The sequence below is a fragment of the Physeter macrocephalus genome, chromosome 1 (assembly GCF_002837175.3).
Source record: "Physeter macrocephalus isolate SW-GA chromosome 1, ASM283717v5, whole genome shotgun sequence".
In the NCBI taxonomy this organism is placed as follows: domain Eukaryota; kingdom Metazoa; phylum Chordata; class Mammalia; order Artiodactyla; family Physeteridae; genus Physeter; species Physeter macrocephalus.
Genome location: NC_041214.2, coordinates 93197442 through 93225319, shown reverse-complemented (window position 1 = coordinate 93225319; position 27878 = coordinate 93197442). Strand labels below are relative to the sequence as shown.

The window sequence follows — 27878 nt, the reverse complement described above, 5'->3', positions numbered from 1 at the left end:
GTATCTGGGAGTGAGTTTTGAGGTCATAGGGTATGCATATGTTCAGCTGTTCAGCTTCAGGAAATACTACCAAGTTTTCTAAAGTGGTTGCACCAGTTTTACTTCCATTAACGGTGTATAAAAGTTCTATTTGTTCCACATACTTGCCAATTTTCTTTGTTCAATTTCTTCCATTACTTCCATTATGGTGAAAGTAATGGAAGAAATTACTTCCATTAACGATATATAAAATTTCTATTTGTTCCACATACTTGCCAATTTTCTTTTTTCAGTTTCAGTCATTCTGGAGTGTATATAGTGGTGCTGTCTTGTTGTAGAATTAAATTGCAATGCATATCCCTGATGTCTAATGATGATTTTGATGAACTTTTACATTTATTGACTATTTTTAATATCCTCTTTTATAAGATATTCAAATATTTTACTCATTATTATTATGTTGCCAACTTTCTTTGAAATATAAGAAATTCTGCATATGTATGTAGATAGGTAGATACATACATACAAAGAAGTACTTTTGTTGGATGTATATAGTGCAAAATATCTTTTCCCATTCTGTGCCTTGCCTTTTACTCTCTTAAAGGTGGTCTTTTGATGAGCAGAAGTTTTTAATGCTGTTATTCAATTGATCAATACTTTCTTTTTGTTAGTGCTTCTTATTGTTAGTGCTTTATGTGCTTTGTTTTATTTTTAAGAAAATTTTTGCCCACCCCAAGTTCATAAAATTATTTCCCTATCTTCTAGGAGGCTTATTGTTTTACCTTCACTTTTAAGTTCAAGTTCCATTTGAAATGTATTTCTGTGTCTAATGTGAGGAAAGAGTCAAGGTTTATTACTTTCATTTAGGTATCCAGTTGACAAGGACCATTTATGAGAAAACTATCATTTCCCCCACTACACTAAAATGGTACTTTTGCCACAAATTAGTGTACTCTGCCATGTATGTGCATGTTTCTAGACTTTATGTTCTATTTCATTTGCGTGTTTACCATTAATCTGATTCCACACTGTTTTAATTGCTGTAGCTTTATAGTATTGCTGGTAGTATAGGTCCTTCAATTATGTTTTTGTAGTTCTTTTTCAAGAATGCTATAGCTATTTTAGGTCTTTTGTTTTCATATAACTTTTAGAAAAAACTTGTCAGTTTGCACACAAACAGATATGCTTGGATAGTGATTGCAATTTCATTTCATCTATAGATCAGTTGGTCAGAAATGACATTCAACAATGAATTTTCCACTTGGTATCTCTCCATTTATGTGTCTTCTTTACTTCAGTAATATTTTTAGTTTTCTTTGTAGAGGTCTTACACATGTTTCATTAGCTTTATTACTCAGTATTTGATATTTTTATGTTGTAAATTTTTAAATATCGTATTATTTTTTATGGCTAGAATATAAAATAATTTTTGTATATTGACCTCATGTCCAGAAAATTTGATAAACTTATTTCAGTAATTTGTCAATTCTTTTAGATTATCTATGTATCCAATTATGCTCCCCCCCTGTTAAAATGACAGTTCCATTTCTTCTTTCTAAAGGAAGAAATTAGCTAGGACCTCCGAAACAATGCTGAATAGATGTGGTGTTAGCAGATATCTTTTTTTTCCAGTCTCAGGTATGAGTCTTTCAAGATTTCAGAGTTAATTATGAGGAATATCTCTGAGTAAGAGAGGTCATAAATTAGGAAAACCAGAAACCGATAATCATTTTATAACTCTGCTTTCCTACATGGATCTTAAACTCCCTTTTAGCCCAATAAACCACAAGTAATATAGGGTGAAGTTTATTAATATTTTATTAAATTAAATATTAATAGAATAATAATTCTAATTAATAGAATGACTATTAAATATTTCCTTTAGGATGATGAGAGAGACAGGAGTAGGAATTGGGAGCTGAAAGGATCACAGTGAGCCAACCAGAATGCTGATGTTCTCAGCTTCCAGGATAACAATCATTTCATATTATTCATTCACCCAACTATTTAACAAGTATTTACAATATCTACAGTTAGAGTGATATTATGATATCCACTGAGAGTAAACTAATGAACAAAATTAACATACCCCATGCCAAATGGAACTGACAGTCTATCTTTAGAAACCAACATTAAAGCAATAGTTATACAAATTATTATTTTTCCTTAAAGCTGTGTAACCATTTTTCACTCACCAGGCAAGCTTGTGCAGTTTGTGCACTGCATAAACATACATCCCAAGGGGGTGAGCAGAAGCTAACATGAGCCCTAGCTCCACTTACCTGGAACAGAACTGCAGTCCCCTAAAGGAAACAGCCCCTTTTTCTTTGGCCCAAGAAACTAACCAAGGCTTCAACTGTAGGGTTATGTCTGCCCACAACGTGTGCATTTTTCTAATTTGTCTTACTTGAAGGTTTGCCTTTAAAAATCATTTTCCCAGTTTAACATCATTTTCTAGGTTAGCATTAGGTCCTAATACTGCTGCTACCTATGCGGCTATCCATCCTCATGATTCTCACTGTCCACAATATACAATAGACTTATAATGCTACCAAATTCAAGTGAAGACTAGGGTGATAGAAATATTTATCCTTAAAAATATTTTTATTAAAAAATATCACAGAAACTAATGTCACAAAATACTAAAAAAGAAGTAATCTACTCTGTTGTTCTCAAACCTGAGTTAGAACTAGGTCTCATAGCCTAGTTTGAATGCTGCCTCTGTGATTCTACATGTCTAGAACCCCATTACATCCTCCAAAGAAGAATGCCTCTTCCTTCCAAAGAGTCCTCTGTTGAGGCAGTACCAAAATACTCAGGTAAAGGCACAAAACAGACACCCTTCCAAATAGGTATCATGAAATTCACCTCTAAGGTAAAAATACTTGGTTTACTTGGGCTAAAAATTACATGCCAATAGATTTTATTCCCTTCCTTTAGGACTTGCTACCAGAACTCCCGAGGCAGCACCAGGCTTTTATAGGAATGAAATACCAGCTGTGAGACAGAGGAATCGAGTACATCACTTGCCAGGTGAAAGTGAAAATCTCTTTTATGAACAAAGAAGTTATTCATAGCTCTATAATTTTCTAGACTTCACAATTTGTCTCAAAACCTTTATTCTTACTTGTTGTGCTGAAAACACAGGTCCCTCACGGTGAATGAAGACTAATTTCCCTAAAGCAATGGTTAAAACTATAGACACCAATTTCATGAGATATAAAGCAGGAATTCCTAAGGCTTTTGACATTTGCCATAGAATTTAGATAGTGGTGGGGTTTTTTTTTACTGTAAACCTGGATAATTTCATCAGGCCTATAAGAAAATAATGGAGTGGCCAACAGATAATTCAGGGAAAACCTAAGAGCCAAAAAGTAGTTTTGTAAAAATTCTCCTTAACTCTTCATGATACAATTAAATATTTTCTGTGATCAGAAACAACTCTGATTATCATGGAAACTCCAAAGAATCACCTCAAAGGGGCAATGCTCTCTCAAAAATAGTGAGCAGAAAAAAGGTCCTGTAAATTTTATGCAGATTCATTGAATATTTGATGCTGCTCATAGGGACCAAATAAGAATCAAACACAAGTTGTACAGCTTTCTTAAATTAGGCATTCATTACAAAATAGTTGTGATTAGATTTACAACTTTAACAAGCATGAATTACCAATGTTCTAGACCCCAAGTAAAGTCAGTGACTAAGGAACCTAAAAATAATTGTAACCCACAATTTTCCAAGACAGCAGTTTCTTTTTTTTTTCCTTGTGTAATACAACACTCCTGTGATATGCCTTTTTTCTGATGAAAAAAACTGAAGCTCAGAGTATTTAAATAAGTGGAGCTAGAATCCCAACTGAGTTTTATTTGGTTGTAAAGCCTAAGCTTTTCCCCTGATTTTCATTAATAAATTGAGAACAAAAAATATGGGAATTACAAAAAATAATCACAATTGGAATTATATGACATCCGGTCAGTGGAGACAAGATGGCGGAGTAGAAGGATGTGCACACACCTCTTCTTACAAAAACACCAAAATAATAACTGCTGAACAATCAACAACAAAAAATGCTGGAAAATACCAAAAATGATCCCCTACATCCTACAAGACAAAGAAGCCACAGTGAGACAGTAGGAGGGGCACAATCATGATAAATCCCATACCCACCAGGTGGTCAATCCACAAACTGGAAAATAATTATACCACAGAAGCTCTCCCACAGGAGTAAAAGTCTGAGTCCCACATCAGGCTCCCCAGCCTGTGGTTCTGGCAATGGAAGGAAGAGCCCACAGAGAATCTGGCTTTGAAGCGCAGTGGAGTTTGATCGCAGGAATTCCACAGGACTGGGGGAAACAAAAACTCCACTCTTGGAGGCACACGCAAGGGCTTGTGTGCACCAGGACCAGGAAAAAAAGTTGCCTCATAAGAGCCTGGGGCAGACTTACCTGCTAGTATTGGGGGTTCTCCTGTGGAGGTGGGGGGGGGGAAGCTGTGGCTCACTGCAAGGACAAAAACACTAGTGGGAACTCATTGGTGTGATCCTTCCTGGAAGCCATCATTTCCTCTCCAAGATCTGGCCCCACCCAACACCCTGTAGGCTCCAGTGCGGGGACGCCTCAGGCCAAACAACCTACAGGGCAGGAACTCAGCCCCACGCATCAGCCAACAGGCTACTTAAAGTCTTCTGAGCACACAGCTGCCCGATAAACACATCCCCTGACATGGCCCTGCCCTCCAGAGGGAAAAGACCCAGCTCCAGCCACCAGTGGGCAGGAAGCAATCCCTCCCATCATGAAGCCTTCATAAGCCTCTTAGACAGCCTCATCTACCAGGGGGCAGACAACAGAAGCAAAAAGAACTACAACCCCACAGCCTGCAGAATGGAAACTACAATCACAGAAAATTAGACAACATGAGACATCAGAGGAATATGTCCCAGATGAAGGAAGAAGATAAAACCCCAGAAGAACAACTAAATGAAGTGGAGATAGGCAATCTACCTGAAAAACAATTCAGAGTAATGATATTAAAGATGATCCAAGATCTCAGAAAAAGAATGGAGGCACAGATCAAAAAGATACAAGAAATGTTTAACAAAGACCTAGAAGAACTAAAGAACAAACAAACAGATGAACAATATGATAAGTGAAATACAAAATACACTGGAAGGAATCAATAGCAGAATAAGTGAGGCAGAAGAATGGATAAGTGAACTGGAAGACAGAATGGTGGAAATCACTGCTACAGAACAGAATAAAGAAAAAAGAAATGAAGACAGTCTAAGAGTCCTCTGGGACAATATAAAATGCACCAACATTCACATTATAGGAGTCCCAGAAGGAGGAGAGAGAGAGAAAGGACCTGAAAAAACATTTGAAGAGATAATAGCTGAAAACTTCCCTAACATGGGAAAGGAAACAGTCACCCAAGTCTAGGAAGCACAGAGAGCCCCAGGCAGGATAAACCCAAGAAGGAACAGGCAGAGACACACAGTAATCAAATTGAAAAAATTAAAGACAAAGAAAAAATACTAAAAGCAACAAGAGAAAAATCAACAAATAATATACAAGGGAACTCCCATAAGGTTTATCAGCTGATTTTTCAGCAGAAATTCTGCAGGCCAGAAGGGGTTGGCAAGATACATTTAAAGTGATGAAAGGGAAGAACCTACAACCAAGAATACTCTACCCAGCAAGGTTCTCATTCAGATTTGATGGAGAAGTCAAAAGCTTTACAGACAAGCAAAAGCTAAGAGAATTCAGCACTACCAGACCAGCTTTACAAAAAACGCTAAAGGAACTTCTCTAGGTGGAAAAGTAAAGGCCACAATAAAAACAAGAAAATTACAAAGGGAAAAGCTCTCTGGTAAAGGCCAACACACAGTAAAGGTAGGAAATCATCCACATACAAATATGAATTCAAAACCAGCAATTGTGAGAAGAGAGTACAAATGCAGGATATTGGAAATGCATTTAAAATGAAAAGATCATCAACTTAAAACAATTTTCTTTATATATAGAGTGCTACATCAAAACCTTATGGTAACCACAAATCGAAAATCTACAAAGATACACAAAAAAGAAAAAGCAATCCAAACACAACACGAAAGATATTCATCAAATCACAAGAGAAGAGAACAAAACAGAAAGAAAAAAGACCTTCAAAAACAAATCCAAAACAATTAACAAAATGGCAATAAGAATATGTATATCAATAATTACCATACACATAAACAGATTAAATGCCCCAACCAAAAGACAGAATGGCTGAATAGATACAAAAACAAGACCCGTATATGTGCTCTCTACAAGAGACCCACTTCAGATCTAGGGACACATACAGCCTGAAAGTGAGGGGATGGAAAAAGGTATTCCACGCAAATGGAAATCAAAAGAAAGCTGGAGTAGCAATACTCATATCAGAGAAAATAGACTTTGAAATAAAGACTGTTACAAGAGACAAAGACACTACATAATGATCAAGGAATCAATCCAAGAAGAAGATATAATTGTAAAGATTTATGCACCCAACATAGGAGCATCTCAATATATAAGGCAAACACTAACAGCCATAAAAGGAGAAACTGACAATAACACAATAACAATGGGGGACTTTAACACCCCACTTTCCTCAATGGAAAGATCATCCAGACAGAAGATCAGTAAGGAAACACAGGCCTTTATTGATATTTTTAGACCATTCCATCCCCAAACAAGAGAATACACATTCTTCTCAAGCGCACATGGAACATTCTGAAGGATAGATCACATGCTAGGCCACAAAGTGAGCCTCAGAAAATTTAAGAAAATTGAAATCATATCAAGCATATTTTCCAACCACAACACTATGAGATTAGAAATCAACTACAGGAAAAAAAAACTGTAAAAAGACACAAATACTTGGAGGATAAACAATATGCTACCAAACAACCAATGGCTCACTGAAGAAATCAAAAAGGAAATAAAAAATACCTAGAGACAAATGAAAACAAAAGCACAATGATCCAAAACCTATGGGATGCAGCAAAAGCAGTTCTAAGAGGAAAGTTTATAGCAATACAATCTTACCACAGGAAACAAGAAAATCTCAAATAAACAAGTTAACCTTACAACTAAAGCAACTAGAGAAACAAGAAACAACAAAATCCAAAGTTAGTAGAAGGAAAGAAATCATAAAGCTCAGAGAGGAAATAAATGAAATAGAGACAAAGAAAACAGTAGCAAAGATCAATGAAACTAAAATCTGGTTCTTTGAAAAGATAAACAATATTGATAAACCTTTAGCCAGAATCATCAAGAAGAAAAGGGAGAGGGCTCAAGTCAATAAAATTAGGAATGAAAAAGGAGAAGTTACAATGGATACCACAGAAATACAAAGCATCATAAGAGACTACTACAATCAATGCTATGCCAATAAAATGGACAACCTAGAAGAAATGGACAAATTCTTAGAAAGGTAAAACCTTCCAAGACTGAACCAGGAAGAAATTGAAAATATGAACAGACCAATCACAATTACTGAAATTGAAACTGTGATTTTAAAACTCCCAACAAAAGTCCACAACCAGATGGCTTCACAGGCGAATTCTATCAAACATTTAGAGAAGAGGTAACACCTATCCTTCTGAAACTCTTCCAAAAAATTGCAGAGGAAGGAACACTACCAAACTCATTCTATGAGGCCACCATCACCCTGATACCAAAACCAGACAAAGATATCACAAGAAAAGAAAACTACAGGCCAATATCGCTGATGAACATAGATACAAAAATCCTGAACAAAGTACTAGCAAACCGAATCCAACAATACAATAAAAAGATCATACACCATGATCAAGTGGGATTTATCCCAGGGATGCAAGGATTCTTCAATATCTTCAAATCAATTAGTGTGATACACCACATCAACAAATTGAAGAATAAAAACCATATGATCTGGGGCTTCCCTGGTGGCGCGGTGGTTGCGCGTCCGCCTGCCGATGCAGGGGAACCGGGTTCGCGCCCCGGTCTGGGAGGATCCCGCGTGCCGCGGAGCGGCTGGGCCCGTGAGCCATGGCCGCTGGGCCTGCGCGTCCGGAGCCTGTGCTCCGCAACGGGAGAGGCCACAACAGAGGGAGGCCCGCATACCACAAAAAATAAATAAATTAAAAAAAAAACCATATGATCATCTCAATAGATGCAGAAAAAGCTTTTTTTTTTTTTTTTTTTTTTGCTGTACGCAGGCCTCTCACTTCAGTGTTGAATTTTGACAAAATTCAACACCGATTTATGGTAAAAGCTCTCCAGAAAGTGGGCACACAGGGAACATACCTCAACATAATAAAGGCCATATATGACAAACCTACAGATAACATCATACTCAATGGTGAAAAGCTGAAAGCATTTCCTCTGAGATCAGGAACAAGACAAGAATGTCCACTGTTGCCACTTTTATTCAACATAGTTTTGGAAGTCCTAGCCATGGCAGTCAGAGAAAAAAAAGAAATAAAAGGAATACAAATTGGAAAAGAAGTAAAACTGTCACTGTTTGCAGATGACATGATAGTATACATAGAAAATCCTAAAGATGCTACCAGAAAACTACTAGATCTCATCAATGAATTTGGTAGTTGCAGGATACAAAATTAATACACAGAAATCTGTTGCATTTCTATACACTAACAACGAAAGATCAGAAAGAGAAATTAAGGAAACAATCCCATTTACCATCGCATCAAAAAGAATAAAATAACTAGGAATAAACCTACCTAAGGAAGCAAAAGACCTGTATTCTGACAACTATAAGATGCTAATTAAAGAAATCAAAGATGACACAAACAGGATGAAAAGATATACCATATTCTTGGATTGGAAGAATCAATACTGTCAAAATGACCGTACTACAGATTCGATGCAATCCCTATCAAATTACCAATGGCATTTTTCATAGAACTAGAATTAAAAATTTCACAATTTGTATGGAGACACAAAGGACCACGAATAGCCAAAGCAATCTTGAGAAAGAAAAATGGAGCTGGAAGAATAAGGCTCCCTGACTTCAGACTATACTACAAAGCTACAGCCATCAAAACAGTATGGAACTGGCACAAAAACAGAAATATAGATCAGTGAAATAGATAGAAAGCCTAGAAATAAACCCAGCACCTATGGTCAATTAATCTATGACAAAGGAGGCAAGACTATACAATGGAGAAAAGACAGTCTCTTCAATAAATTGTGCTGGGAAAACTGGACAGCTACATGTACAAGAATGAAATTAGAACATTCTTTAACACCATACACAAAAATAAACTCAAAATGGATTAAAGACCTATATATATAAAATGCCTGATACTATAAAACTCTTAGAGGAAAACAATTGAAGAACACTCTGACATAAATCACAGCAATATATTTTCAATCCATCTCCTAGCATAATGGAAATAAAAACAAAAATAAACAAATGGGAACTAATTAAACTCAAAAGCTTTTGCACAGCAAAGGAAACCATAAACAAGACAAAAAGACAACCCTCAGAATGGGAGAAAATATTTGCAAACAAAGCAACTGACAAGGGATTAATCTCCAAAATCTAAAAACAGCTCATACAGCTCAATATCAAAAAACAAACAGCCCAATAAAAAATGGCCATAAGACCTAAATAGACATTTCTCCAAAGAAGACATTCAGATGGCCAAGAGGCACATGAAAAGATGCTCAACACTGCTAATTACTAGAGGAATGCAAATCAAATTGCAATGAGATATTACTGCACACCAGTCAGAGCAGCCATCATTAAAAAGTCTACAAACAATAAATGCTGGAGAGGGTGTGGAGAAAAGGGAACCCTCCTACACTGTTGGTGGGAATGTAAATTGGTACAGCCACTATGGAGGACAGTATGGAGGTTCCTTTACAAACTAAAAATAGAGCTACCATATGACCCAGCAATCCTACTCCTGGGTATATATCTGGAGAAAACCATGGTTTGAAAGGATACATGCACCCCAATGTTCACTGCAGCACTGTTTACAATAGCCAAGACATGGAAGCAACCTAAATGTCCATTGACAGATAAATGGATAAAGAAGCTGTGATACATTTATACAATGGAATGTTACTCAGCCATTAAAAAGAATGAAACAATGCACTTTGCAGCAACATGGATGGACCTGGAGCTTATCATACTAAGTGAAGTAAGTCAGACAGAGAAAGACAGTTATCATATGATACCACTTTTATGTGGAATCTAAAAAAATGATATAAATGAACTTATTTACAAAACAGAAACAGACTTACAGACTTGGAGGATGGACTTGTGGTTGCCAGGGGGAAAAATAGGAGGGGATGGGTTGGGAGTTATACACACTACTATGTGTTGAATAGATGGCCAACGGGGACCTGCTATGTAGTGAAGGGAGCTCTGCTCAATATTCTGTGGTGGCCTAGATGGGAAAGGAATTTGAAAAGGAATAAATACACGTACATCTATGGCTGAGTCACTTTGCTGTACACAGGCTGATGCATCATTGTTAATCAACTATATCCCAATATAAAATAAAATTTTTTTTAAGAGCTGGAAAAAAATAAAACCCAAGCAATTAATGACATCCAAGCGGAGAGAAGCTGCTAAATTATAAAGAGACAATGTTTTAACAAAAAAATTAAAAAGAACTGAGATATATTTTTCATGAAACATCAGAAACACAGTTTACCATTTAAGTTCCAGGAAAAACTGGTTTTGAAAGTAATTTTTAGTTTTTATAATTTATATAATCAAATTATCACAATCTGAATTTATTAAACCTTGTTTGCTAAAAACAGTAATCAACATTGGTATAGTACTTTAAAGTACTTAAGGTATTTTTCATGGGTATTATCATATTTAGTCCTACAGCAATCCTGTAAGGTTAGTATAGTTCTTATTTTATATGAGTGGAGAATTATGGCTAAGAAAAATAATTCTATAACTTGCCCAAGTTTATCCTGCTAGTACATGGCTTAGCTGGAACCAACCTAAACTTTAGACCTCAAGTTCCTCTTACTCCACAAATTATTTGACCTCCTTTTGTATGCTTTCAAAAAGGTATGTTGAAGAACCTAGTTCTCTCTAGGAGTTTATAATTCAAGATAGACAAGAACAGAAATAAAGTTTCATGATCAGTTAACATTTGCTCATATGGAGCTTATCATATGACACTAACATTCGCTCATATGACACTAACAAAAAGTCACTGATTTACTAACATCATTTAGATAGAAATGCAATACATATTTTTAGGTGGCAAGAAAACTAGAGTCATGACATTAAAATTTTGTATGCTGGGGCAAATTCTAATAAATATACCTCTTTGCCTGGCTATATCTTAACCACTTATGAAAAAACAGGGGGTGGGAAATAGCAACAAAATTAGAGGTGTGTAGGTCTTTCAGGACTCCACCATGGCATGGTAATTCCAAAATATTTGTGTGTGTGTGTGTGTGTGTGTGTGTGTGTGTTTTAACTACACTTGCACACACACACACATATATATATGCATATATATGTATATTTATATATGTGTGTATATATATATATATATACACACATACGTATGTACACACACACACACACACACACCAGGTGTTTTTGTCCTATCTTCGTTTCTAGCATAGGGAAGATAGAGACAAATGAAATTAATTAACTGACTGGCTGGAATATAGTAGTGAATCAATAGGTAGGTAAACTTTACAAACATTTTAATCTAAACAACTTTTTATTTTAATTTAGTGTTAGGTTTATTTATTTTATAGAAGATGTCTAGGATACACAGTTGGTATCTTTTATGTCAGGAAGATTGTATTGCTTAGTGCAAAGGGCATAGCTTTGGAGTCTTAGAAATTTGACCTTACCCTACCTCTTCTACCATTATAACTTTAGCCAAGTTTCTTAATCTTAACTGTGTGCTAGTGCCCAGAACATAGATTCTCAATAATATACAATAGTGGTTATATTATAAAAGCAATGAGGAACTCCCATGGCCTAAAGAGACTGAACTTGTTCTCCTTGACCATTCTAAATTTCCAATTAATAGTTGTAGCTTAGGCTTAAAGTAGAAATCCTTCATGGGAAATCAAAAAGTCAATCCAGTTGTTTCTAATCAACAAACAGCTTGTCAAAGATTTGAGTTAGAAACTTCTAACCTAGCTTTTTATGTTATTTCCCATTAAAGTAGTAGCCATATTCAGACTGATTGAGGGTTCATCTGTGTTCCTAAAATTTTGATTCAAATGTGGAACCAAGGATCTGAATAAAAACTTATTTGAAGCCAATACAACATTCCTCTGATAAGCCAGGCTGCACTATTTATTTACTTTAAATTGAATCAGGACTTAGGAAAAAGGCATATGAATATACAGGCAATGATACAGTCAAGATATACTGAAGCCTCCTAGGCAAAACCCTGTTGTAATACCTGAACTTCTGTTTATATTTAGGGCTGAGCATATGACCTCATTCTGGCATAAGCTATGGTAAACCATCAGAGTACCATGCCTCATTACTGTATATGAACCTGAATTTGGGAGGCAGATAATCTAGGAGCAGAGATGAATAATTTTGCAAAGGTTTATAATCTGGTGCTATTGTAGGGCTTGGCCGTCACCAAATCTTTAGGCCTGAATTTATAAATATTAATATGTATTTTGCCACTAGCTAATCCTTTTACTCATTTGCATCATCTTTGGTCTCTCATGACATCCTACCTAACAATTTCTAGGTGATTCATAAGGTGATAGATGTGGTTAGGTAAGTGAATAACACTATCTATGGGGATATTTTCCTTCAAATTTTTTAAAAGATTTAGTGCCATGTAATTTACATTAGAATAAAATTCATCTTTGAAATGTACAGTTATTCATTTTCTTTCCTTTGTTTTTAATTTTGTTTTCATTTTCAAAAATGTAAGCCACAACATGTTAAAGTAGCAAGTATTTCCTGACAATTTTCCCAGAATCTAACAGGACTAGGATAAGAAATCAAACTGTTCTAATACTTGCTGCAGCAATATTCCCTGCCCTGCAGCTGGATTACTGTATGGTACTGTTTTCTGTATTACTGTCTATGAGCCAAGACAGGCAGCTTTTCAAGGTGTTGAGGGATTGTGCAGAGGAAAGAAATAATGGTACCATATGCAACTGGAGGCATTATCAAACGTGCTGTATTTAATACTAGACACTAGACTGCAAAAAGGACATGTTGTCCAGGTAAGTGATTTTTGATACAGAATACCACAGAATGACAAGCTTTCTTGCCAACTAAGTTTAATAATGAATATAATACCTAATATTATTTACAACACCATGTTAAGTACTTTACACATATTTCTTTAATACTGACAAGATCCCTTTGAAGTAGGGACTAATTATCAAACCCATTCTACAAAGGAAGAGAAACAATCATCCTGAGATTTAAGTAACTACTAGACCAGGGTCACTCAGCTGGCAAATGTTTGAGTTATGGTTTGACTTCAGCTATGGTTTTGATCACTGGGCTTCATTTCGCCAGACCCTAGGAAACTTACCTTGGAGAAAAGCAGAAGTCTTTGTGGAGCTTTACAGAAGGGAAAAAAACATATCTATTCTCTTCTAACAGGAGCATTACTATCCTTGTAACTATCAACTTCTCTTCCTCATTAGAAAATGGAAGATCAAAGATATGAAAAAAAATTGCTCAAAAGGAACCAAAAAAGTACCTGTTAACATATATATATATGTATATATAATCATAATCACCTTAAAATGCTCAGCAACATAATATATATATCAACCTTAACAACTAAGGACAACATGGCGTCTCTTTAATGGAAAATCTGAGATGCGTCGCAGGACGTACTTTTTTGTGGAAGGGTCTTGAGTGGAAGTCCTATAGGTTGGTTAAAGTTTATAAAACAGTAAAACATTATTTCTCAAAATGTGATCTATCTGCCAACCTCTTTTATTAGTATTGCCTGCAACACTTATTAAAATACAGATTCCTGCTGACCAAATGAGAGTACCTAGAGATGGCCCGTAATGCTTTAAGAACTGGAATGTGAGAGCAAAAATGAGTTACTTTTTTTTTATTGTGCCAGAGGTTAGAACTGGAACAAACTAGTAAATGGTAAAGGAAAGTAGTTTGAGCTCAAATGGAAGGAAATTTTGTAGCAATTATAGCAACCCAAAATTGGATTTTTTTTTTATACTTTGAAGGTTTCTATCACAAACAGGTATGATGTCAAGAATGTTGTAAGAGAATACTTGCATTGAGTAGGATATTGGACTATGTGACCTTAAAGATTCCTTTGAGCCAGGATTCTCCACCTCTCTTAGTGCAGTGTGCTAAGACAATGAGTAATGTGAAGTTTCTATTTCCCATTTTCTCCTCTTTGGCTAACAATATGAAATGATAGTGGTATGTATGCTTTTGCTAGGTAACAGTAAAAATGAAGAAATTCAGAGAGCTGCATTCCCAAGGGCACATTGCACAGGTTAATATGTACTGTTTTCATTCAGTTTATTTCCAGGACTACTTGCTTCTTATTCCCTCTTGCCTTACTCATCTTCCAATCCAAATTCCTCAAATGTTAATGTGTAACATATTCTTTTACCACTTGAAACATGCTGTCTGTTTAGCCCTCTTCAGAATAACCCTTCACCCCTACCTTCTGACTTTACTGTTTTCTTTAAACTTTCATTCAGCAAACACTTATTGTACATCTATTCTATGCTAATAATTAATTAGGTATTGGGAATACAATCCCCATCGCTAGAGAACTCAAAGTTTCAGGATTTTAGTCGATAGTAGACAGAGTAAAAAAAAATCAAGTATAATAAAATGTGTTATAAAAGATGTGTACAAGGTGCTATGAAAGTTAAGATAATGGCACCAAATGAAGCCTTAAGTCTGAGGCTGCCTTCAAGGAGGTGGTGATTTTTCAGCTGTCTTAAAGGATGAGTAGGAGTTTACTAGTAGCTGGACAAGTCAAGATTTTTCTGTGCATAAATAACAGACACCTGTTATTAACATTGTTATTAAAGAAGTTTGCCAATCAATCCCACCATCTAATTGCTCCCTTTTTCTCCCCCAGTTATACAATTGAGGATGGGGTTTGTGGCGGGCCCCCAATTTTTAGGTAGGAAGCAGTCTACAGGAAGCCAAGAAGGTTGGTGGTGAAGTGGAGGGGGTATCCCAAAATGTGGAGCAGATTTGAGAGCCAGAGTAAATTAGATACTAGACTAATAGAAAGGAGTTGTTTAACCTCTTTCTGAAAGCATCTTTGTAATCCATTTTTGAATTTATATTATATAGATATGTTGAAATACCCTATTTAAAAAACAAAATAGAAACAATTAAAAAGATAAATTCTGAAACAAATCCTTACATTATAAAGAATTAGTTCCTATTTTAAAAATTAAGTGAAAGATTTAAAATAGTAACATCCTACTTCCTCAGTCTGTCTGAATTGTGAATCAATTTACAAAATATACTTGCAACCTGTTCTGGCATAATTATTACATATATTTATTTAGTTTGCCATATTTTTATATAAATACAATCTTTTTGTTGTGCTGCTGATTCTAAACCCAAATTGCTCAAATTTGATTTGATTTCTCCTTAATATAATTATTTAATGTCTTTTTTATAGAGACAACTGCCTGTTGCTATTATTTTTATTAGAATGATAATGCTTAGATTTCCTTAAATAAGTAGTTTAGCATGGTATATTGTAGTTAGCAAGCTACAGCCCATAGGCCAAATCCAGCTTGCAACCTATTTTGGTATGAGTTGTGAATTAAGAACGGGTTTTTAATTTTTAAATGGTTGGAAAAAAATCAAAAGATGAGTAATATTTCATGACACACAAAAAGTATATTTAGGTTTCTATTATATTTAGGTTTTATAAAATGTATTCCAATAATTCCAGCTGAAATATTAGAGATAGTGTCAAAGATGTTATTTGACAGATGGGAAGATTAAGCTGCAAATTGATAAAGGGATTTTTATAAAACTTTTTCAAAGTTTTATAATTAGGTGGTAGCAATTCAGAAATTTGTGACTCATGTTTTCTGATTTTAAATTGAGTATTCTTTCTACTATATCATACTGCATCTTTATTTTAAAATAACTTTCCTAATTGTAAAGAAAATCACTCATTAGAAGGTATAAATTAATTGATAGTATCAATTTGAGTCTTAATAAAGTATTAATTGACAGAAAATATTTCTAACATGATTTCCCCTAATGCACTTTCTTTCTATTATAACATTCCAGTTAAATATTTTGAGATGCCCAATGTAAAATTTTTATTAACAGATAATGAGACAAATTTTCAATAAATTGTAGGAGTTTTCTTGGTTTATTCAAACATTTTATGACAGCTTGATTTATAATAATATAATTAAATTTATTATCAAATATTTTTTATTTAAGATTTTTTTATCTACTGAATTTAACATTGTAGTATTCCATACATAAGTCATTTCATCTGCCATAGGTATGGTAAAGTTTCCTTCACTATATCATATACATCTACAGTAGAATTTTCTTTCTATTTCAAAAAATGTTTACAGAGTTAATCAGTTTTCCCCCTTCCATTGTTATTTATGATCTGAACTTATACATTTGTTGCAGTACTTCTTTATCTATCAGGTTTATCTGGAATTGATTTTTGGTTCTTTCCAAAATAAGAAATCACTTCTCATGCTACATGTGAAAAAAAACTATGCAAAGATGCACTTATTTACTATAATAACAACTGCTTTTCTCATGTTTCTGTTTGCATATTATTTATTCCTGAATGACAACAAACTAACACTGAACAATATTTCTGTTTCCATAATGCTCACTAAATGTAACGTTCATTAGGACTTCAATAATTATACTGTAAAACATACTGTTCCCTCACACTCCTCTTTAATTTTATATAATTAACAACTGCCTTTTTCCTTTTTCTGTTGTTTCAGTTAAAGGATCAAGAAAGTTAAGTCTGCCAACAGATCTTAAGGCTGATCTTGGTACGGTAGGCAAAAGCCAACAATTTTAAGTTTTCTTACATTCATTTGGCTGAACATTTTAACCAACCAGTCCATGAATAACAAGTTTCCTAGATGGCAGTGTTTAATGGCTTTCCAAAAAGCCTTTCTTAAAAATCACCATACAGTTCTGTTGGCAGCATTCAACATTTTGTTTAACAATCATTTTACAAAATTATGTTTCATAAATCATTACACACCAAGGTATATAATGTTTGGGTTTTGTTTTTTTTTTTAATCATGAGAATGGTTTCAAACATTAACTAGTCATGAATATGGAATCTCGTGACTGTAACCATGTAAATGAACATCACTTTTTCTGGAACTATTTTTCCCATTTTGTATATTAATATCATTTAGAATTAATGCTATTTAACAACAACAATTGTATCGGACTTTTCCGATACATAAAAGAATAGAGTTCTCGCCATTTAAGAAAGTTATAGAAGATTTTATTCACTTTTAATTTATTTTTTGTGGTGGTGAAGAGCTTATCCCTAATTCTAGCTCTGAAATAAATTAAATAGGCTTTCAAAAATTTTTCTTTCAGAACTTTTATCTGCTTGTTCCAAGATAGTTTTTCTTTTTTGAAATTTAATTGAATTACCTTTATTTTCATCTCCTTTATTCTGACTTAAAGTCATAGCATTAAATCCTACTAATGTCATGGTTGAAATAAGAAAAATACAATAATTAGTCTTTGCATTATTGTTTAGTGTACAAAGCTGTTTCACATACATTATTTTATTTGACTTTCTTAGCGACGCTTTAAGATAGTTATCACTGTTCCCAATCTTTTTTTTCAGAGCAGAAACTGAGATTATATTGTTAATAAATTGTAAAATTAAGATTTTAACCTAGATCACAACATAATACCCAAAGTTTATGGAGCCTATTCACATACCTCATCTCATTGTATCTAAATTAAATAACTTTAGTCAAATAGTTTGTTACGTTTAAAATCTGATTACATATCATCTTAGACGAATTTGATTAAATTGGACAATTATGTTATTGTATTTTTAAATGCAAAGCACTAACATATTCAGTATTATTATTTTAATATTAACAAAATTGTTATGAAGTTAATTAGTATTTTGCCAATGTAATTGATGTCAAAGGAAGAATCAACATTGTAGTTCCATTTATTGACCTCCTACTACATGTCAGACATTATGCTATATAATTTGTACAAATTGTCCGAGATAGATCAGTAATATTGTTCCCACTTTACAAATAAATTAAGGCTATGAAAAATTCAAATTTGTCTAAGGTCATACAACTATAGCAAAACTGAATTTAAATCAGGTATATATCATTGCAAAGCTTATAATCTTATAATTACCTATCATTTTGTATAGCATGTGCTGTGACAAATGTCAGATGAAGACTAAAGAATGAGAATGTTTTCCTCTAGAAAAATATGCATTCTGATATTTATTCACGTAATTTCCACATATCATAATTTCTTTCCTAGAATGTTGAAAAGGAATAATAAAAAAAAAATAGAAAGAAGATTCTCAGCCCACTTCCATATTTATTGGATATAGCAAAGAAAGCTCTTAGTTTTAATTCTAATCTGGAGGTCAGTTAGGCATGATTGTTATTAATAAACATATTAATAAACAATTCCTAAAACTGTCAGTCTTTCAGTCGCCAGTTATCTCCTTCCCAGTTGCTTCATTCTTTTTTTATGCATATTTTAGACAAAGATGATTATGAAAACTCACATATATAAAAGATGAAATAGTCAAGTGCTTATCACTTTACTAAAGGATTTTTTGCAATTAAAAGGATTCACAATAAAATTTCATTAAATTCCTATTTCTAAGTATGTTGTCAATGTAATTTCATTTTTAAAACTTGTTTCCCACAAATCTCCGAAAAAAAATTATAAGGATTCTGAAAGAGGATAAATTCTTTATGTATGTAAATTCTTCCAACGTAAAACCTTGGTGTAAAATATATCCTGGGTTGCTTGTAACATGGTTTTAGGAAGAATATTCTCCAGTGGTGTATAATCCTTTAGTGAAGGAGGAAAATGTGTAAGAAGCTATTGCAGTACACCAAATAAGGACCAAAGTAGGATAACAGTGAAAATGAAGCGGTGTTACCATGGGAGACTTTACAACTGATGGGATTGGGAACAGTGAGGGAACAGGGCTGGTAAGGCAGAGGAAATAGGGGGAGTCAAGGATGACTACAGAGTGCAGAAAATGGAGAATACCATTCTCATGGAGAATACCTGGTTTGAGAGGAAAGGAAAATGAGTTTGAGTTGCTCAGGGACATTCATGTTAACCACTCAGTGAGCAATTAGAAACGTAGGACTGTTTACCATATAGCACAGGGAACAATATTCAGTATCTTATAATAACCTATAATGAAAAATAATCTGAAAAAAATATATGTATGTATCATTTTGCTGTACACCTAAAACTAACACAATATTGTAGGTCAACTATACTTCAATTTAAAAAAAAAAAAAGAAAAAAAAGAAATATAGGGCTAGAGTGTAGAGGGGAGATCTCAAGCCCAAAGTAATAGATAACAGTCATCTGTGTAAAGGTATTAGTGACTGTGTATATGAGCTGTTCACTGAAGACAAAGGAAAGATGACAACGTGTTGGAGAGCTTTGGGTACTAATGTAAAAACTTCTTTGTTACAAAAATCCTTATCTGGAGTAGCAGTATAACAGTAAAAGTAAAATAATAGTAATAACAGTAAAAACTTCATACATTGGACAGTTATGCAATTAGAATCCTCAAGTTGTTAGCCTTTTATGAAGTAGTTACCAGAATCATGGTAAATTGCTTTATTCCCTAACATTTTAACATTCAGTGAAAAACTATCTTGTTTCTCAATTTTTAACAAAAAATACAGACATTTCTCTTTCTTAATAAAGATTCTGAATTAATGACCTAAAAACGAATTGATTTTATAGAATTCAAACCTTGAATGCACATAATCCAGGGGCTGGCACAACGTTATGAATATATGTTATATATGCATCATAGAACACTGTAAATGAAACACAGGCCCCCGTGAACACTTAAAAAAATCTACTACAGGATGGCCTCCAGCCAATGAAAAGATGCGTAGAGAGGCCATGGTCAAAGGACAAGTAGTGATTATTTAATTTATTTAATTGTAAAACTAAAGTTGAATGACAGTGGCAAATATGATTATAAAACAAAATGTAAACATAAAATCCATAATGATATAGAAATACTTTAACTTTCACTTTTCAAGAGGGTAAAGAGAGGTTAAAGTTGCTAACAAGAGTTAATATTTCTATAGCTAAGTGTGGTGGTTAATCGGTTGTGAACTGAGAGCAAAGATAAGCAGAGGAAGAGGAATTATACTTAATTTCACCTTTCACAAGGGGAAATAAATTGATATTATGCATATATAGCAATTCAAGAAGAATTAAAAATATATCTTCAAGGTAACCACTAAAAAAAATTAATACCCCAAAACTTCAAAAAAATCAGGCAAAGGATAATATATATAAAAAAGAAAATAAGAAAATACAAGCCATATAGTGAAAGAAACTACAGAAACTAGAGAAGGAAAAAGAAGAAGGAAGAGGAAGAAGGGGGAAAGAGGAGGAGGAGAAGGAAGAGGAAGATGAAATAATCTACATAAAACTTGCAGAATGGAACACAGCCTGTTCCTGTTGACTGACCAGAGTCTTCAAATTCTACACTCTGAGCCTGTCAGGACTGCCCTGACCCCAGCTTTCTAACCCTTAAAAACACCAAAAATATTGTCCCTGCAACAATTTTTACTGGAGCCAATCAGTTGCCATGCCATATTCAGATTGCCCTTAGCCACAATAACCACAAAGTTCCCACCTATAAGAGGAATGGGAGCCAGTGGGTGAAACCTCATGCACTCCAGGAGCACAGTGGAGACATCACAGGTAGGGATAGGGCTCTCGAGCATGATCACACTGTCCTTTGCAGGAGTTGGAAAGATGGGGTTTGGACGCTAACCCTGGTGACCTTGAGAATTAATCATGCAGCCACTTTTGTGAAGTGGTCCCCTCTAAAGAACAAATATGCTGTGGAGAGTGAAAAACAATTTATTTCTGTCACTTGGATATGACGAGTGGGTAAGCAAGCACATTAAAAAGCCAGTTCATTCACTGTCCTTAGTTTGGATCGGTATCTCCGTGTTTTGCTGACAGCAGGATCATGTGACTTCAAATGCGGAGTGCTTCTACATACAATTAAAAAGTGGATGAAAAGTCAACCAGTATGCCATGGAGCAGCAAGATGCATTTTGGTTAACTGATGTCAGAGTTTGGTGGCACTGGAGGTTGGGTCCCTGGTTCAACTTCTCTACCACTGGGACCCTGAGTAAATACCATGTGCAGTCCTAATGTCTCAAATAGTGTTCAGGTTGCAATCTGAAAACAGAGTTCCTGCCACTCCTGAGTGTATTATTTGTCTCAGAGAACAGTGTTGTTGTAGCTGCTGGCCAAGAATGCTGCCCAGTGCTTTTTAACTAAGATGACCATGGCTGCTTGACCTTAGTCTCCAAACTAGACATTCCAAAACACAGCATCCAGCACAACATGTTAGCCATGGAACACTTCCACAACATACACAAGAGTCACAATCAAGGACCATAATACAGCCTCAGAGATGCTACTCCAGAATAGCATCACTCAAGTACCTATTTGCAAGGTAGACAAGCAAGATGATCAGAAATTTTGCCCTATAGGAATCAATGGAGCCATGATGATTTGGGATTTCAACACCTTATAGTCCTCCACCCAGGGCCTTCAACTAATATGAAGCTGAGTGAACCTCTATAATCTAGCATGACAGACTACAACTGACTGCAACTCTGTTTGTAACCTGCAAGATGGTGAGGAAAGCCAACCACAAGGAAACACTAAAAATGCATATGCCGATATCATTTGGGTGCTGTTTGAATATAATAGGTGAAAATGTTGGATTTTTAAACAGTTTTTTAAAGTTTTTAATCTATTTTTTTGTATGTTTGGTTTTTGGCTGTTTCATTCCATTCTAGACCAAAGCTTCTCTTTAAGCAGTACATTATGGAAAATTGTCACATTAACTTAAGAAGGGGGTTAGTATGTAAATTGTCTCCCAGAAAATTAAGTAAAAATACTAAATGTGTTTTTTTAAATGACAGAACTATGATGAAATGTCTCTGTCAATAGACATAAAAAGTGAATTACTTTACTTACAAGAAAAAGGCTTTCAGAATGTATAGCAAAACAAAATTCACAAGAGAGACATCTAAAGCAAAGTGATTCAAAGGCTAGTAGTAAGACATATAAGACAGCTACTAGCAAAAATAAAACAGGAGTTATGATAATATCAGCTGAGTTCAAGGCAAAATACATTAAATTAGAAAAGTGCTGATATTTATAGTGCTGAAATGTACCATCCACAATGAAACTGTTTACAAATTTTAATAAACCAAATAATGTAGGATAATAATTACATTTCTTACAGTTCTTGATGTACAAGAAACATTAAGAATAAACAGAAATGTGATAACCATAAGAGATTCTAACATAATTTAATGACAACTCAAGGAGGCAAAAAGTAAGAAAAACCATATGGGAACAAAGAAACATAATTTACTTGGAAGATTTATTTAATATACCCTGAGCTTTATACCTTGAAAATGTGTTATAATTTCAAGTGCCCACTGAAAAACTTATAAAAGTTAAACCAATGTTAAAACCACAAAGAAAACCTCAATACGTAAAAGTAGACTCTTACAAACCACATTTTTAAATCAAATTAATGACCTAAGAAATTAAAACAAAAAAATAGAAAAAACACAACAACAACCCCTACCACCTGCATGATTTTAAAACCCTCAAACAATTCTTGGGCCTGGTTTCTGACTTACTAGATGAGTAGCTAGCTCTTTTTTCTTTCTTTTTTTTTTTTTTTTGGCCATGCCGTGCATTTTACAGGATCTCAGTTCCCCGACCAAGGATCGAACCCAGGCCCACAGCAGTGAAAGCACCAAGTCATGACCACTGGACCAACAGGAAATTTCCCGCTAGCTTTTTTTTCATAGATCCTGCAATATCATGGATCAAGAACTCTGAAAATTATAGACTAGAGATCTAGAAACTAGTGGAAAGCAACTATAAAACTAATTATCCAGAGTAGAGAACAAAGAAGGGGAAGCTGGAGAAAAAATTCCAGACTACATAAAAAAAACTCGTGCTAAAAAAGACAAAAGTTGAGTACTATGACAGTTCATTCTATATGAAATTAATATTATTAAAAGAATAACAAAGACTTATTTTAAAGACTTTTAGGATACTCAAAGGGAGCAATGAAACAATGTTTTAAAAGATCAAGAGATTATGAAGCTAAAACAAGCACAAATGAAAAAGCCAATTGAGAATTGGATAACAATGGATGAACAAATAGAGACTATTAATAAAGAAATAGAAATTATAAAAAGGAACTAAGTAGAAATTCTGGAGCTAAAAATTACAAAAGCTAAAGTGAAAAATTCACCAGAAAGGTTTAACAACAGATTTGAGTTGGCAGAAGAAAGTGGCCAATTGAAATTATCAACTCAGAGGAGCAAAAAAATGTGAAAGAAAATGAACAAAGGTTAAGTGACTTGTGAGACACCATTGAGTATACCAGTATATTATGGGAGTACCAGAAGAAGAGAAGGAGAAAAAAGGGAGGAAAGAATATTTGAGGAAATGGCTGAAAACATCCCCAAATTGAGGAAAGATGTGAATCTCTATAGCTAAGAAAGTCAATGAGCTCCAAACATGAAAAACTCAGAGACCCACACTGGGGCACATTACAATCAAACTTTACACAAAGAGAGAATCTTAAAAGCAGCAAGAGAGAAGCAGCTCATCATGTATAAGGGCTCCTCAATAAGATTAATAGCCAGTTGCACATCAGAAACCATAAAAGCCAAAATGCAGTAGAAGGACATATTTAAAGTGCTGAAAGAAAAGAAAAATTTCAACAAAGAATTCTATATCTGGCAAAATTTTCCTTCAAAAATGAAAGAGAAATTAAGACATTCCCAGATAAACAAAAGCAAAGAGAGTTTATCACTAGTAGACCCCCCCCACACACAAGAAATACTAACGGGAGTCTGCCGGCTGAAGTGAAAGGACACTAGACAGTAACTTGAAGCCATTTAAAGAAATAAAGAATACTGGTAAAGGTAACTAAATAGGCAGATATAAAAGCCAGTATTATTATATTTTTCTTAACCCCTCTATTTTGTTTCCTACATGACTTAAGAGACAAATGTATAAAACAGTTATAAATCTTTTTTAATGGGCATGCAAAGTATAAAGATTCTAAGGCAACAACAACATAAGGGGAGGTGAGGGAGCTCTGTAAGAGCTGAGTTTTGTATGCTACTGAAGCTAAGCTGGTATCAATTCAAAATAGATTGTTATAAATTTATGATGTTAATTGTAATCACCAGGGTAACCATTTGAAAATAACTAAAAAATACACAGAAAAGGAAATGTGGAGGGATAAAAAAGGTATATTAGAAAAAAATGAATCAAACAAAAAAGAAGGCAGTATTGGAGCAATTCAGAAAGATATTTTTTGAAAATATAAAAATGGCAGAAGTGCTTCTTTATTAGTAATTATTTTTTTTAAGTAATTACTTTAAATGGATTAAACTCACCATTTAAAAGACAAATTGGCAGACTAAAATATATATATAAGATCCAACTATATAAGAGACTCATTTTAGATTAAAAAACCAAATATATTAAAATTAAAATGATAGGAAAAGATACTCCATGCAAATAGTAAACAAAACTTGGGTGGCAATATTAATACTAACAAAGTAGACTTTAAGTCAAAAGCTAACAAAGAAGGACATTATATATTGATAAAAGCATCAATTCAGTGAGAAGATAAAACAATTGTAAATAAATATGCACCAAATAGCAGAGTCCCAAATATATGAATCAAACATTAACAGAATTGAAGGGAGAATTAGACAATTCTACAATAATAGTTGGAGAATTCAATAGGCTTCTTTCAGTAAGGATAGAAAACTTACACAGGTGATCAAAAAAGAAAGAGGATGTGAATAACACTGTAAACCAGTTAGTCCTAATAGACATATATAAAGTACTCTATGCAATAATAGTAGAAGACATTCTTCTCAAGGGCTCATGGAACACTGTCCAGGATAGGACATATTTTAGGCCACAAAACAAGTCTCAGTAAATTTAAAAAGATTAAAATCATACAAAGTTTTCTCTTTAACCACAATGGAAGGAAACTAGAAGTCAGAAATAAAGCAGGAGGGCTTCCCTGGTGGCGCAGTGGTTGAGAATCTGCCTGCCAATGCAGGGGACACGGGTTCGAGCCCTGGTCTGGGAAGATCTCACATGCCACGGAGCAACTAGGCCCGTGAGCCACAACTACTGAGCCTGCGCATCTGGAGCCTGTGCTCCTCAACAAGAGAGGCCACGACAGTGAGAGGCCTGCGCACCGCGATGAAGAGTGGCTCCCTCTTGCCACAACTAGAGAAAGCCCTCGCACAGAAACGAAGACCCAACACAGCCAAAAATAAATAAATAAATAAATTTTAAAAAATGAAAAAGAAATAAAGCTGGAAAATTCATATAACTTGGAAATTAAATAGAACACTCTTAAACAACTAATGGATCAAAGAGGAAATTACAAGGAAAACTGGAGATACTTTGAGACAAATGAAAACAAACAACTAAATCTATAGGTTACACCATAGACACATCTCAGAGGAAAATTATAGGTATAAATGCCTACATTAAAAAGAAGAAGGGGGCTTCCCTGGTGGCGCAGTGGTTGAGAGTCTGCCTGCCGATGCAGGGGACATGGGTTCGTGCCCCGGTCCGGGAAGGTCCCACATGCCGCAGAGCAGCTGGGCCCGTGAGCCATGGCTGCTGAGCCTGTGCGTCCAGAGCCTGTGCTCCACAACGGGAGAGGCCACAGCGGTGAGAGGCCCGCGTACCGCAAAAAAAGGAGATCAGCTCAGTGCTTTGTGACCACCTAGAGGGATGGGATAGGGAGGGTGGGAGGGAGACGCAAGAGGAAGGAGATATGAGGATATATGTATATGTATAGCTGATTTACTTTGTTATAAAGCGGAAACTAACACACCATTGTAAAGCAATTTTACTCCAATAAAGATGTTTAAAAAAAAAGAAGAAGAAAGCTCTCAGAACAATAATCCAATTCTACACCTTAACAAACTAGAAAAGAGCAGCCAATTAAACCCAAAGCTAGCAGAGTAAGAAAAAAAATAAAGATGAAAGAAAATAAAATAGATGATGGAAAATCAATAATCAAGCCATAAGTTGACTCTGAAAAGATTGACAAACCCTCACCTAGACTAAGAAAGAAAAGAGAATATACAAACAGTTATAATCAGGAATAAAAGTGGGTACATTACTATAAACCTTACAGAAGTTAGAGGATTATAAGAGAATACTATGAACAATTGTATGCCAACATTAGATAATCTAGATGAAATAGGCAAATTCCTAGAAATACATGAATTACCAAAACTGACTTAAGAAGAAAGAAAATCTGAGCTTAGCTATTCAATGTCAAGTAAGGACATTGAATCAGTACTCAGAAATCTCCTGACAAAGAAAAGTCCAGGATGAGATGGCTTCACTGGTGAATTCTACCAAATATGTAAAGAAGAATTAACACATATCCTTATCAAACTCTTCCAAAAAATAGAAGAGGGAACCTTTCCTAATGCATTCTGTGAACGAGCATTACTCTGATTTCAAACCTAGACAAAGAACACCACAAGAAAATAAAATTAGAGACCAATATCCCTTATGAATATACATGCAAATATTCTCAAAGTATTTGCAAACAAAATCCAACAGCATATTAAAAGGATTATTATACCATAATCAAGTGAGCTTTATCTCAGAAATACAACAGTGGTTCAACAGAAGAAAATTAAAAAGGTAAAAAACCACACTAACAGCATGAAGGAAAAATCCCACACATGATCATCTCAATTGGTGCAGAAAAAGGATTTGACAAAATTGAATACCCTTTCATGATTTAAAAAAAAAAAAAAACCCACACACAAAACAAACAAAACAATTCAGAAAACTAGAAATAGTAGGGCATTCATGAAAAGCCCACAGTCATTCTACTCAAGGATGAAAGACTGAAAACTTTCTTCATTAAGATCAAGAACAAGACAAGAATGCCTTTGTTTACCACTTCTATTTTGTACTGGAAGTTCTAGCTAGAGATATTAAGCAAAATAAATAAATAAGAGCATCCAAATTAGTAAAGAAGTAAAACTATCCCTTTGGCAGATGGCATGATCCTCTATACAGAAAATCCCAAAGAATCCACAAAAGAACTAGAACTAATAATATAGCAAAGTTGCAGGGTATAAGATAAACACACAGAAATCAGCTGCATTTCTATACACCAGCAATGAAAATTTTGAAAAAGAAATTTAAAAAAAATTCCATTTGTAAGTCTTCCAAAGAATAAAATACCTAGAAATAAATTTAACCAAGGAGATGTAAAACTTGTACACTGAAAACTACAAAACATTGCTAAAAGAAATTACAGAAGACCTATGTAAGTGAAAATACATCCCTTGTTCATGAATTGAAATGCTTAATATTGTTTAAGTAATACCCAAAACAATCTAACAGATTCAATGCAGTCCCAGCCAAAATACCAAAAGCCGTTTTCTCTTTTTTTTTTTTTTTTTTTTTTTTTTTTTCGCGGTATGCGGCCCTCTCACTGTTGTGGCCTCTCCCGTTGCGGGGCGCAGGCTCAGCGGTCACGGCTCACGGGCCCAGCCGCTCCGCGGCACGGGGGA

General features: G+C 34.6%; 1 protein-coding gene and 1 pseudogene across 1 annotated transcript in view; both read left to right on the top strand.

Moving 5' to 3' along the window:
• Nucleotides 1–27878, top strand: part of STXBP5L (syntaxin binding protein 5L) — a 387732-nt gene that overhangs the window by 314031 nt on the left and 45823 nt on the right. The gene's annotated exons all lie outside the window — the stretch shown is intronic.
• LOC102995726 (actin-related protein 2/3 complex subunit 1A-like) lies at nt 20666–21894 on the top strand (annotated as a pseudogene).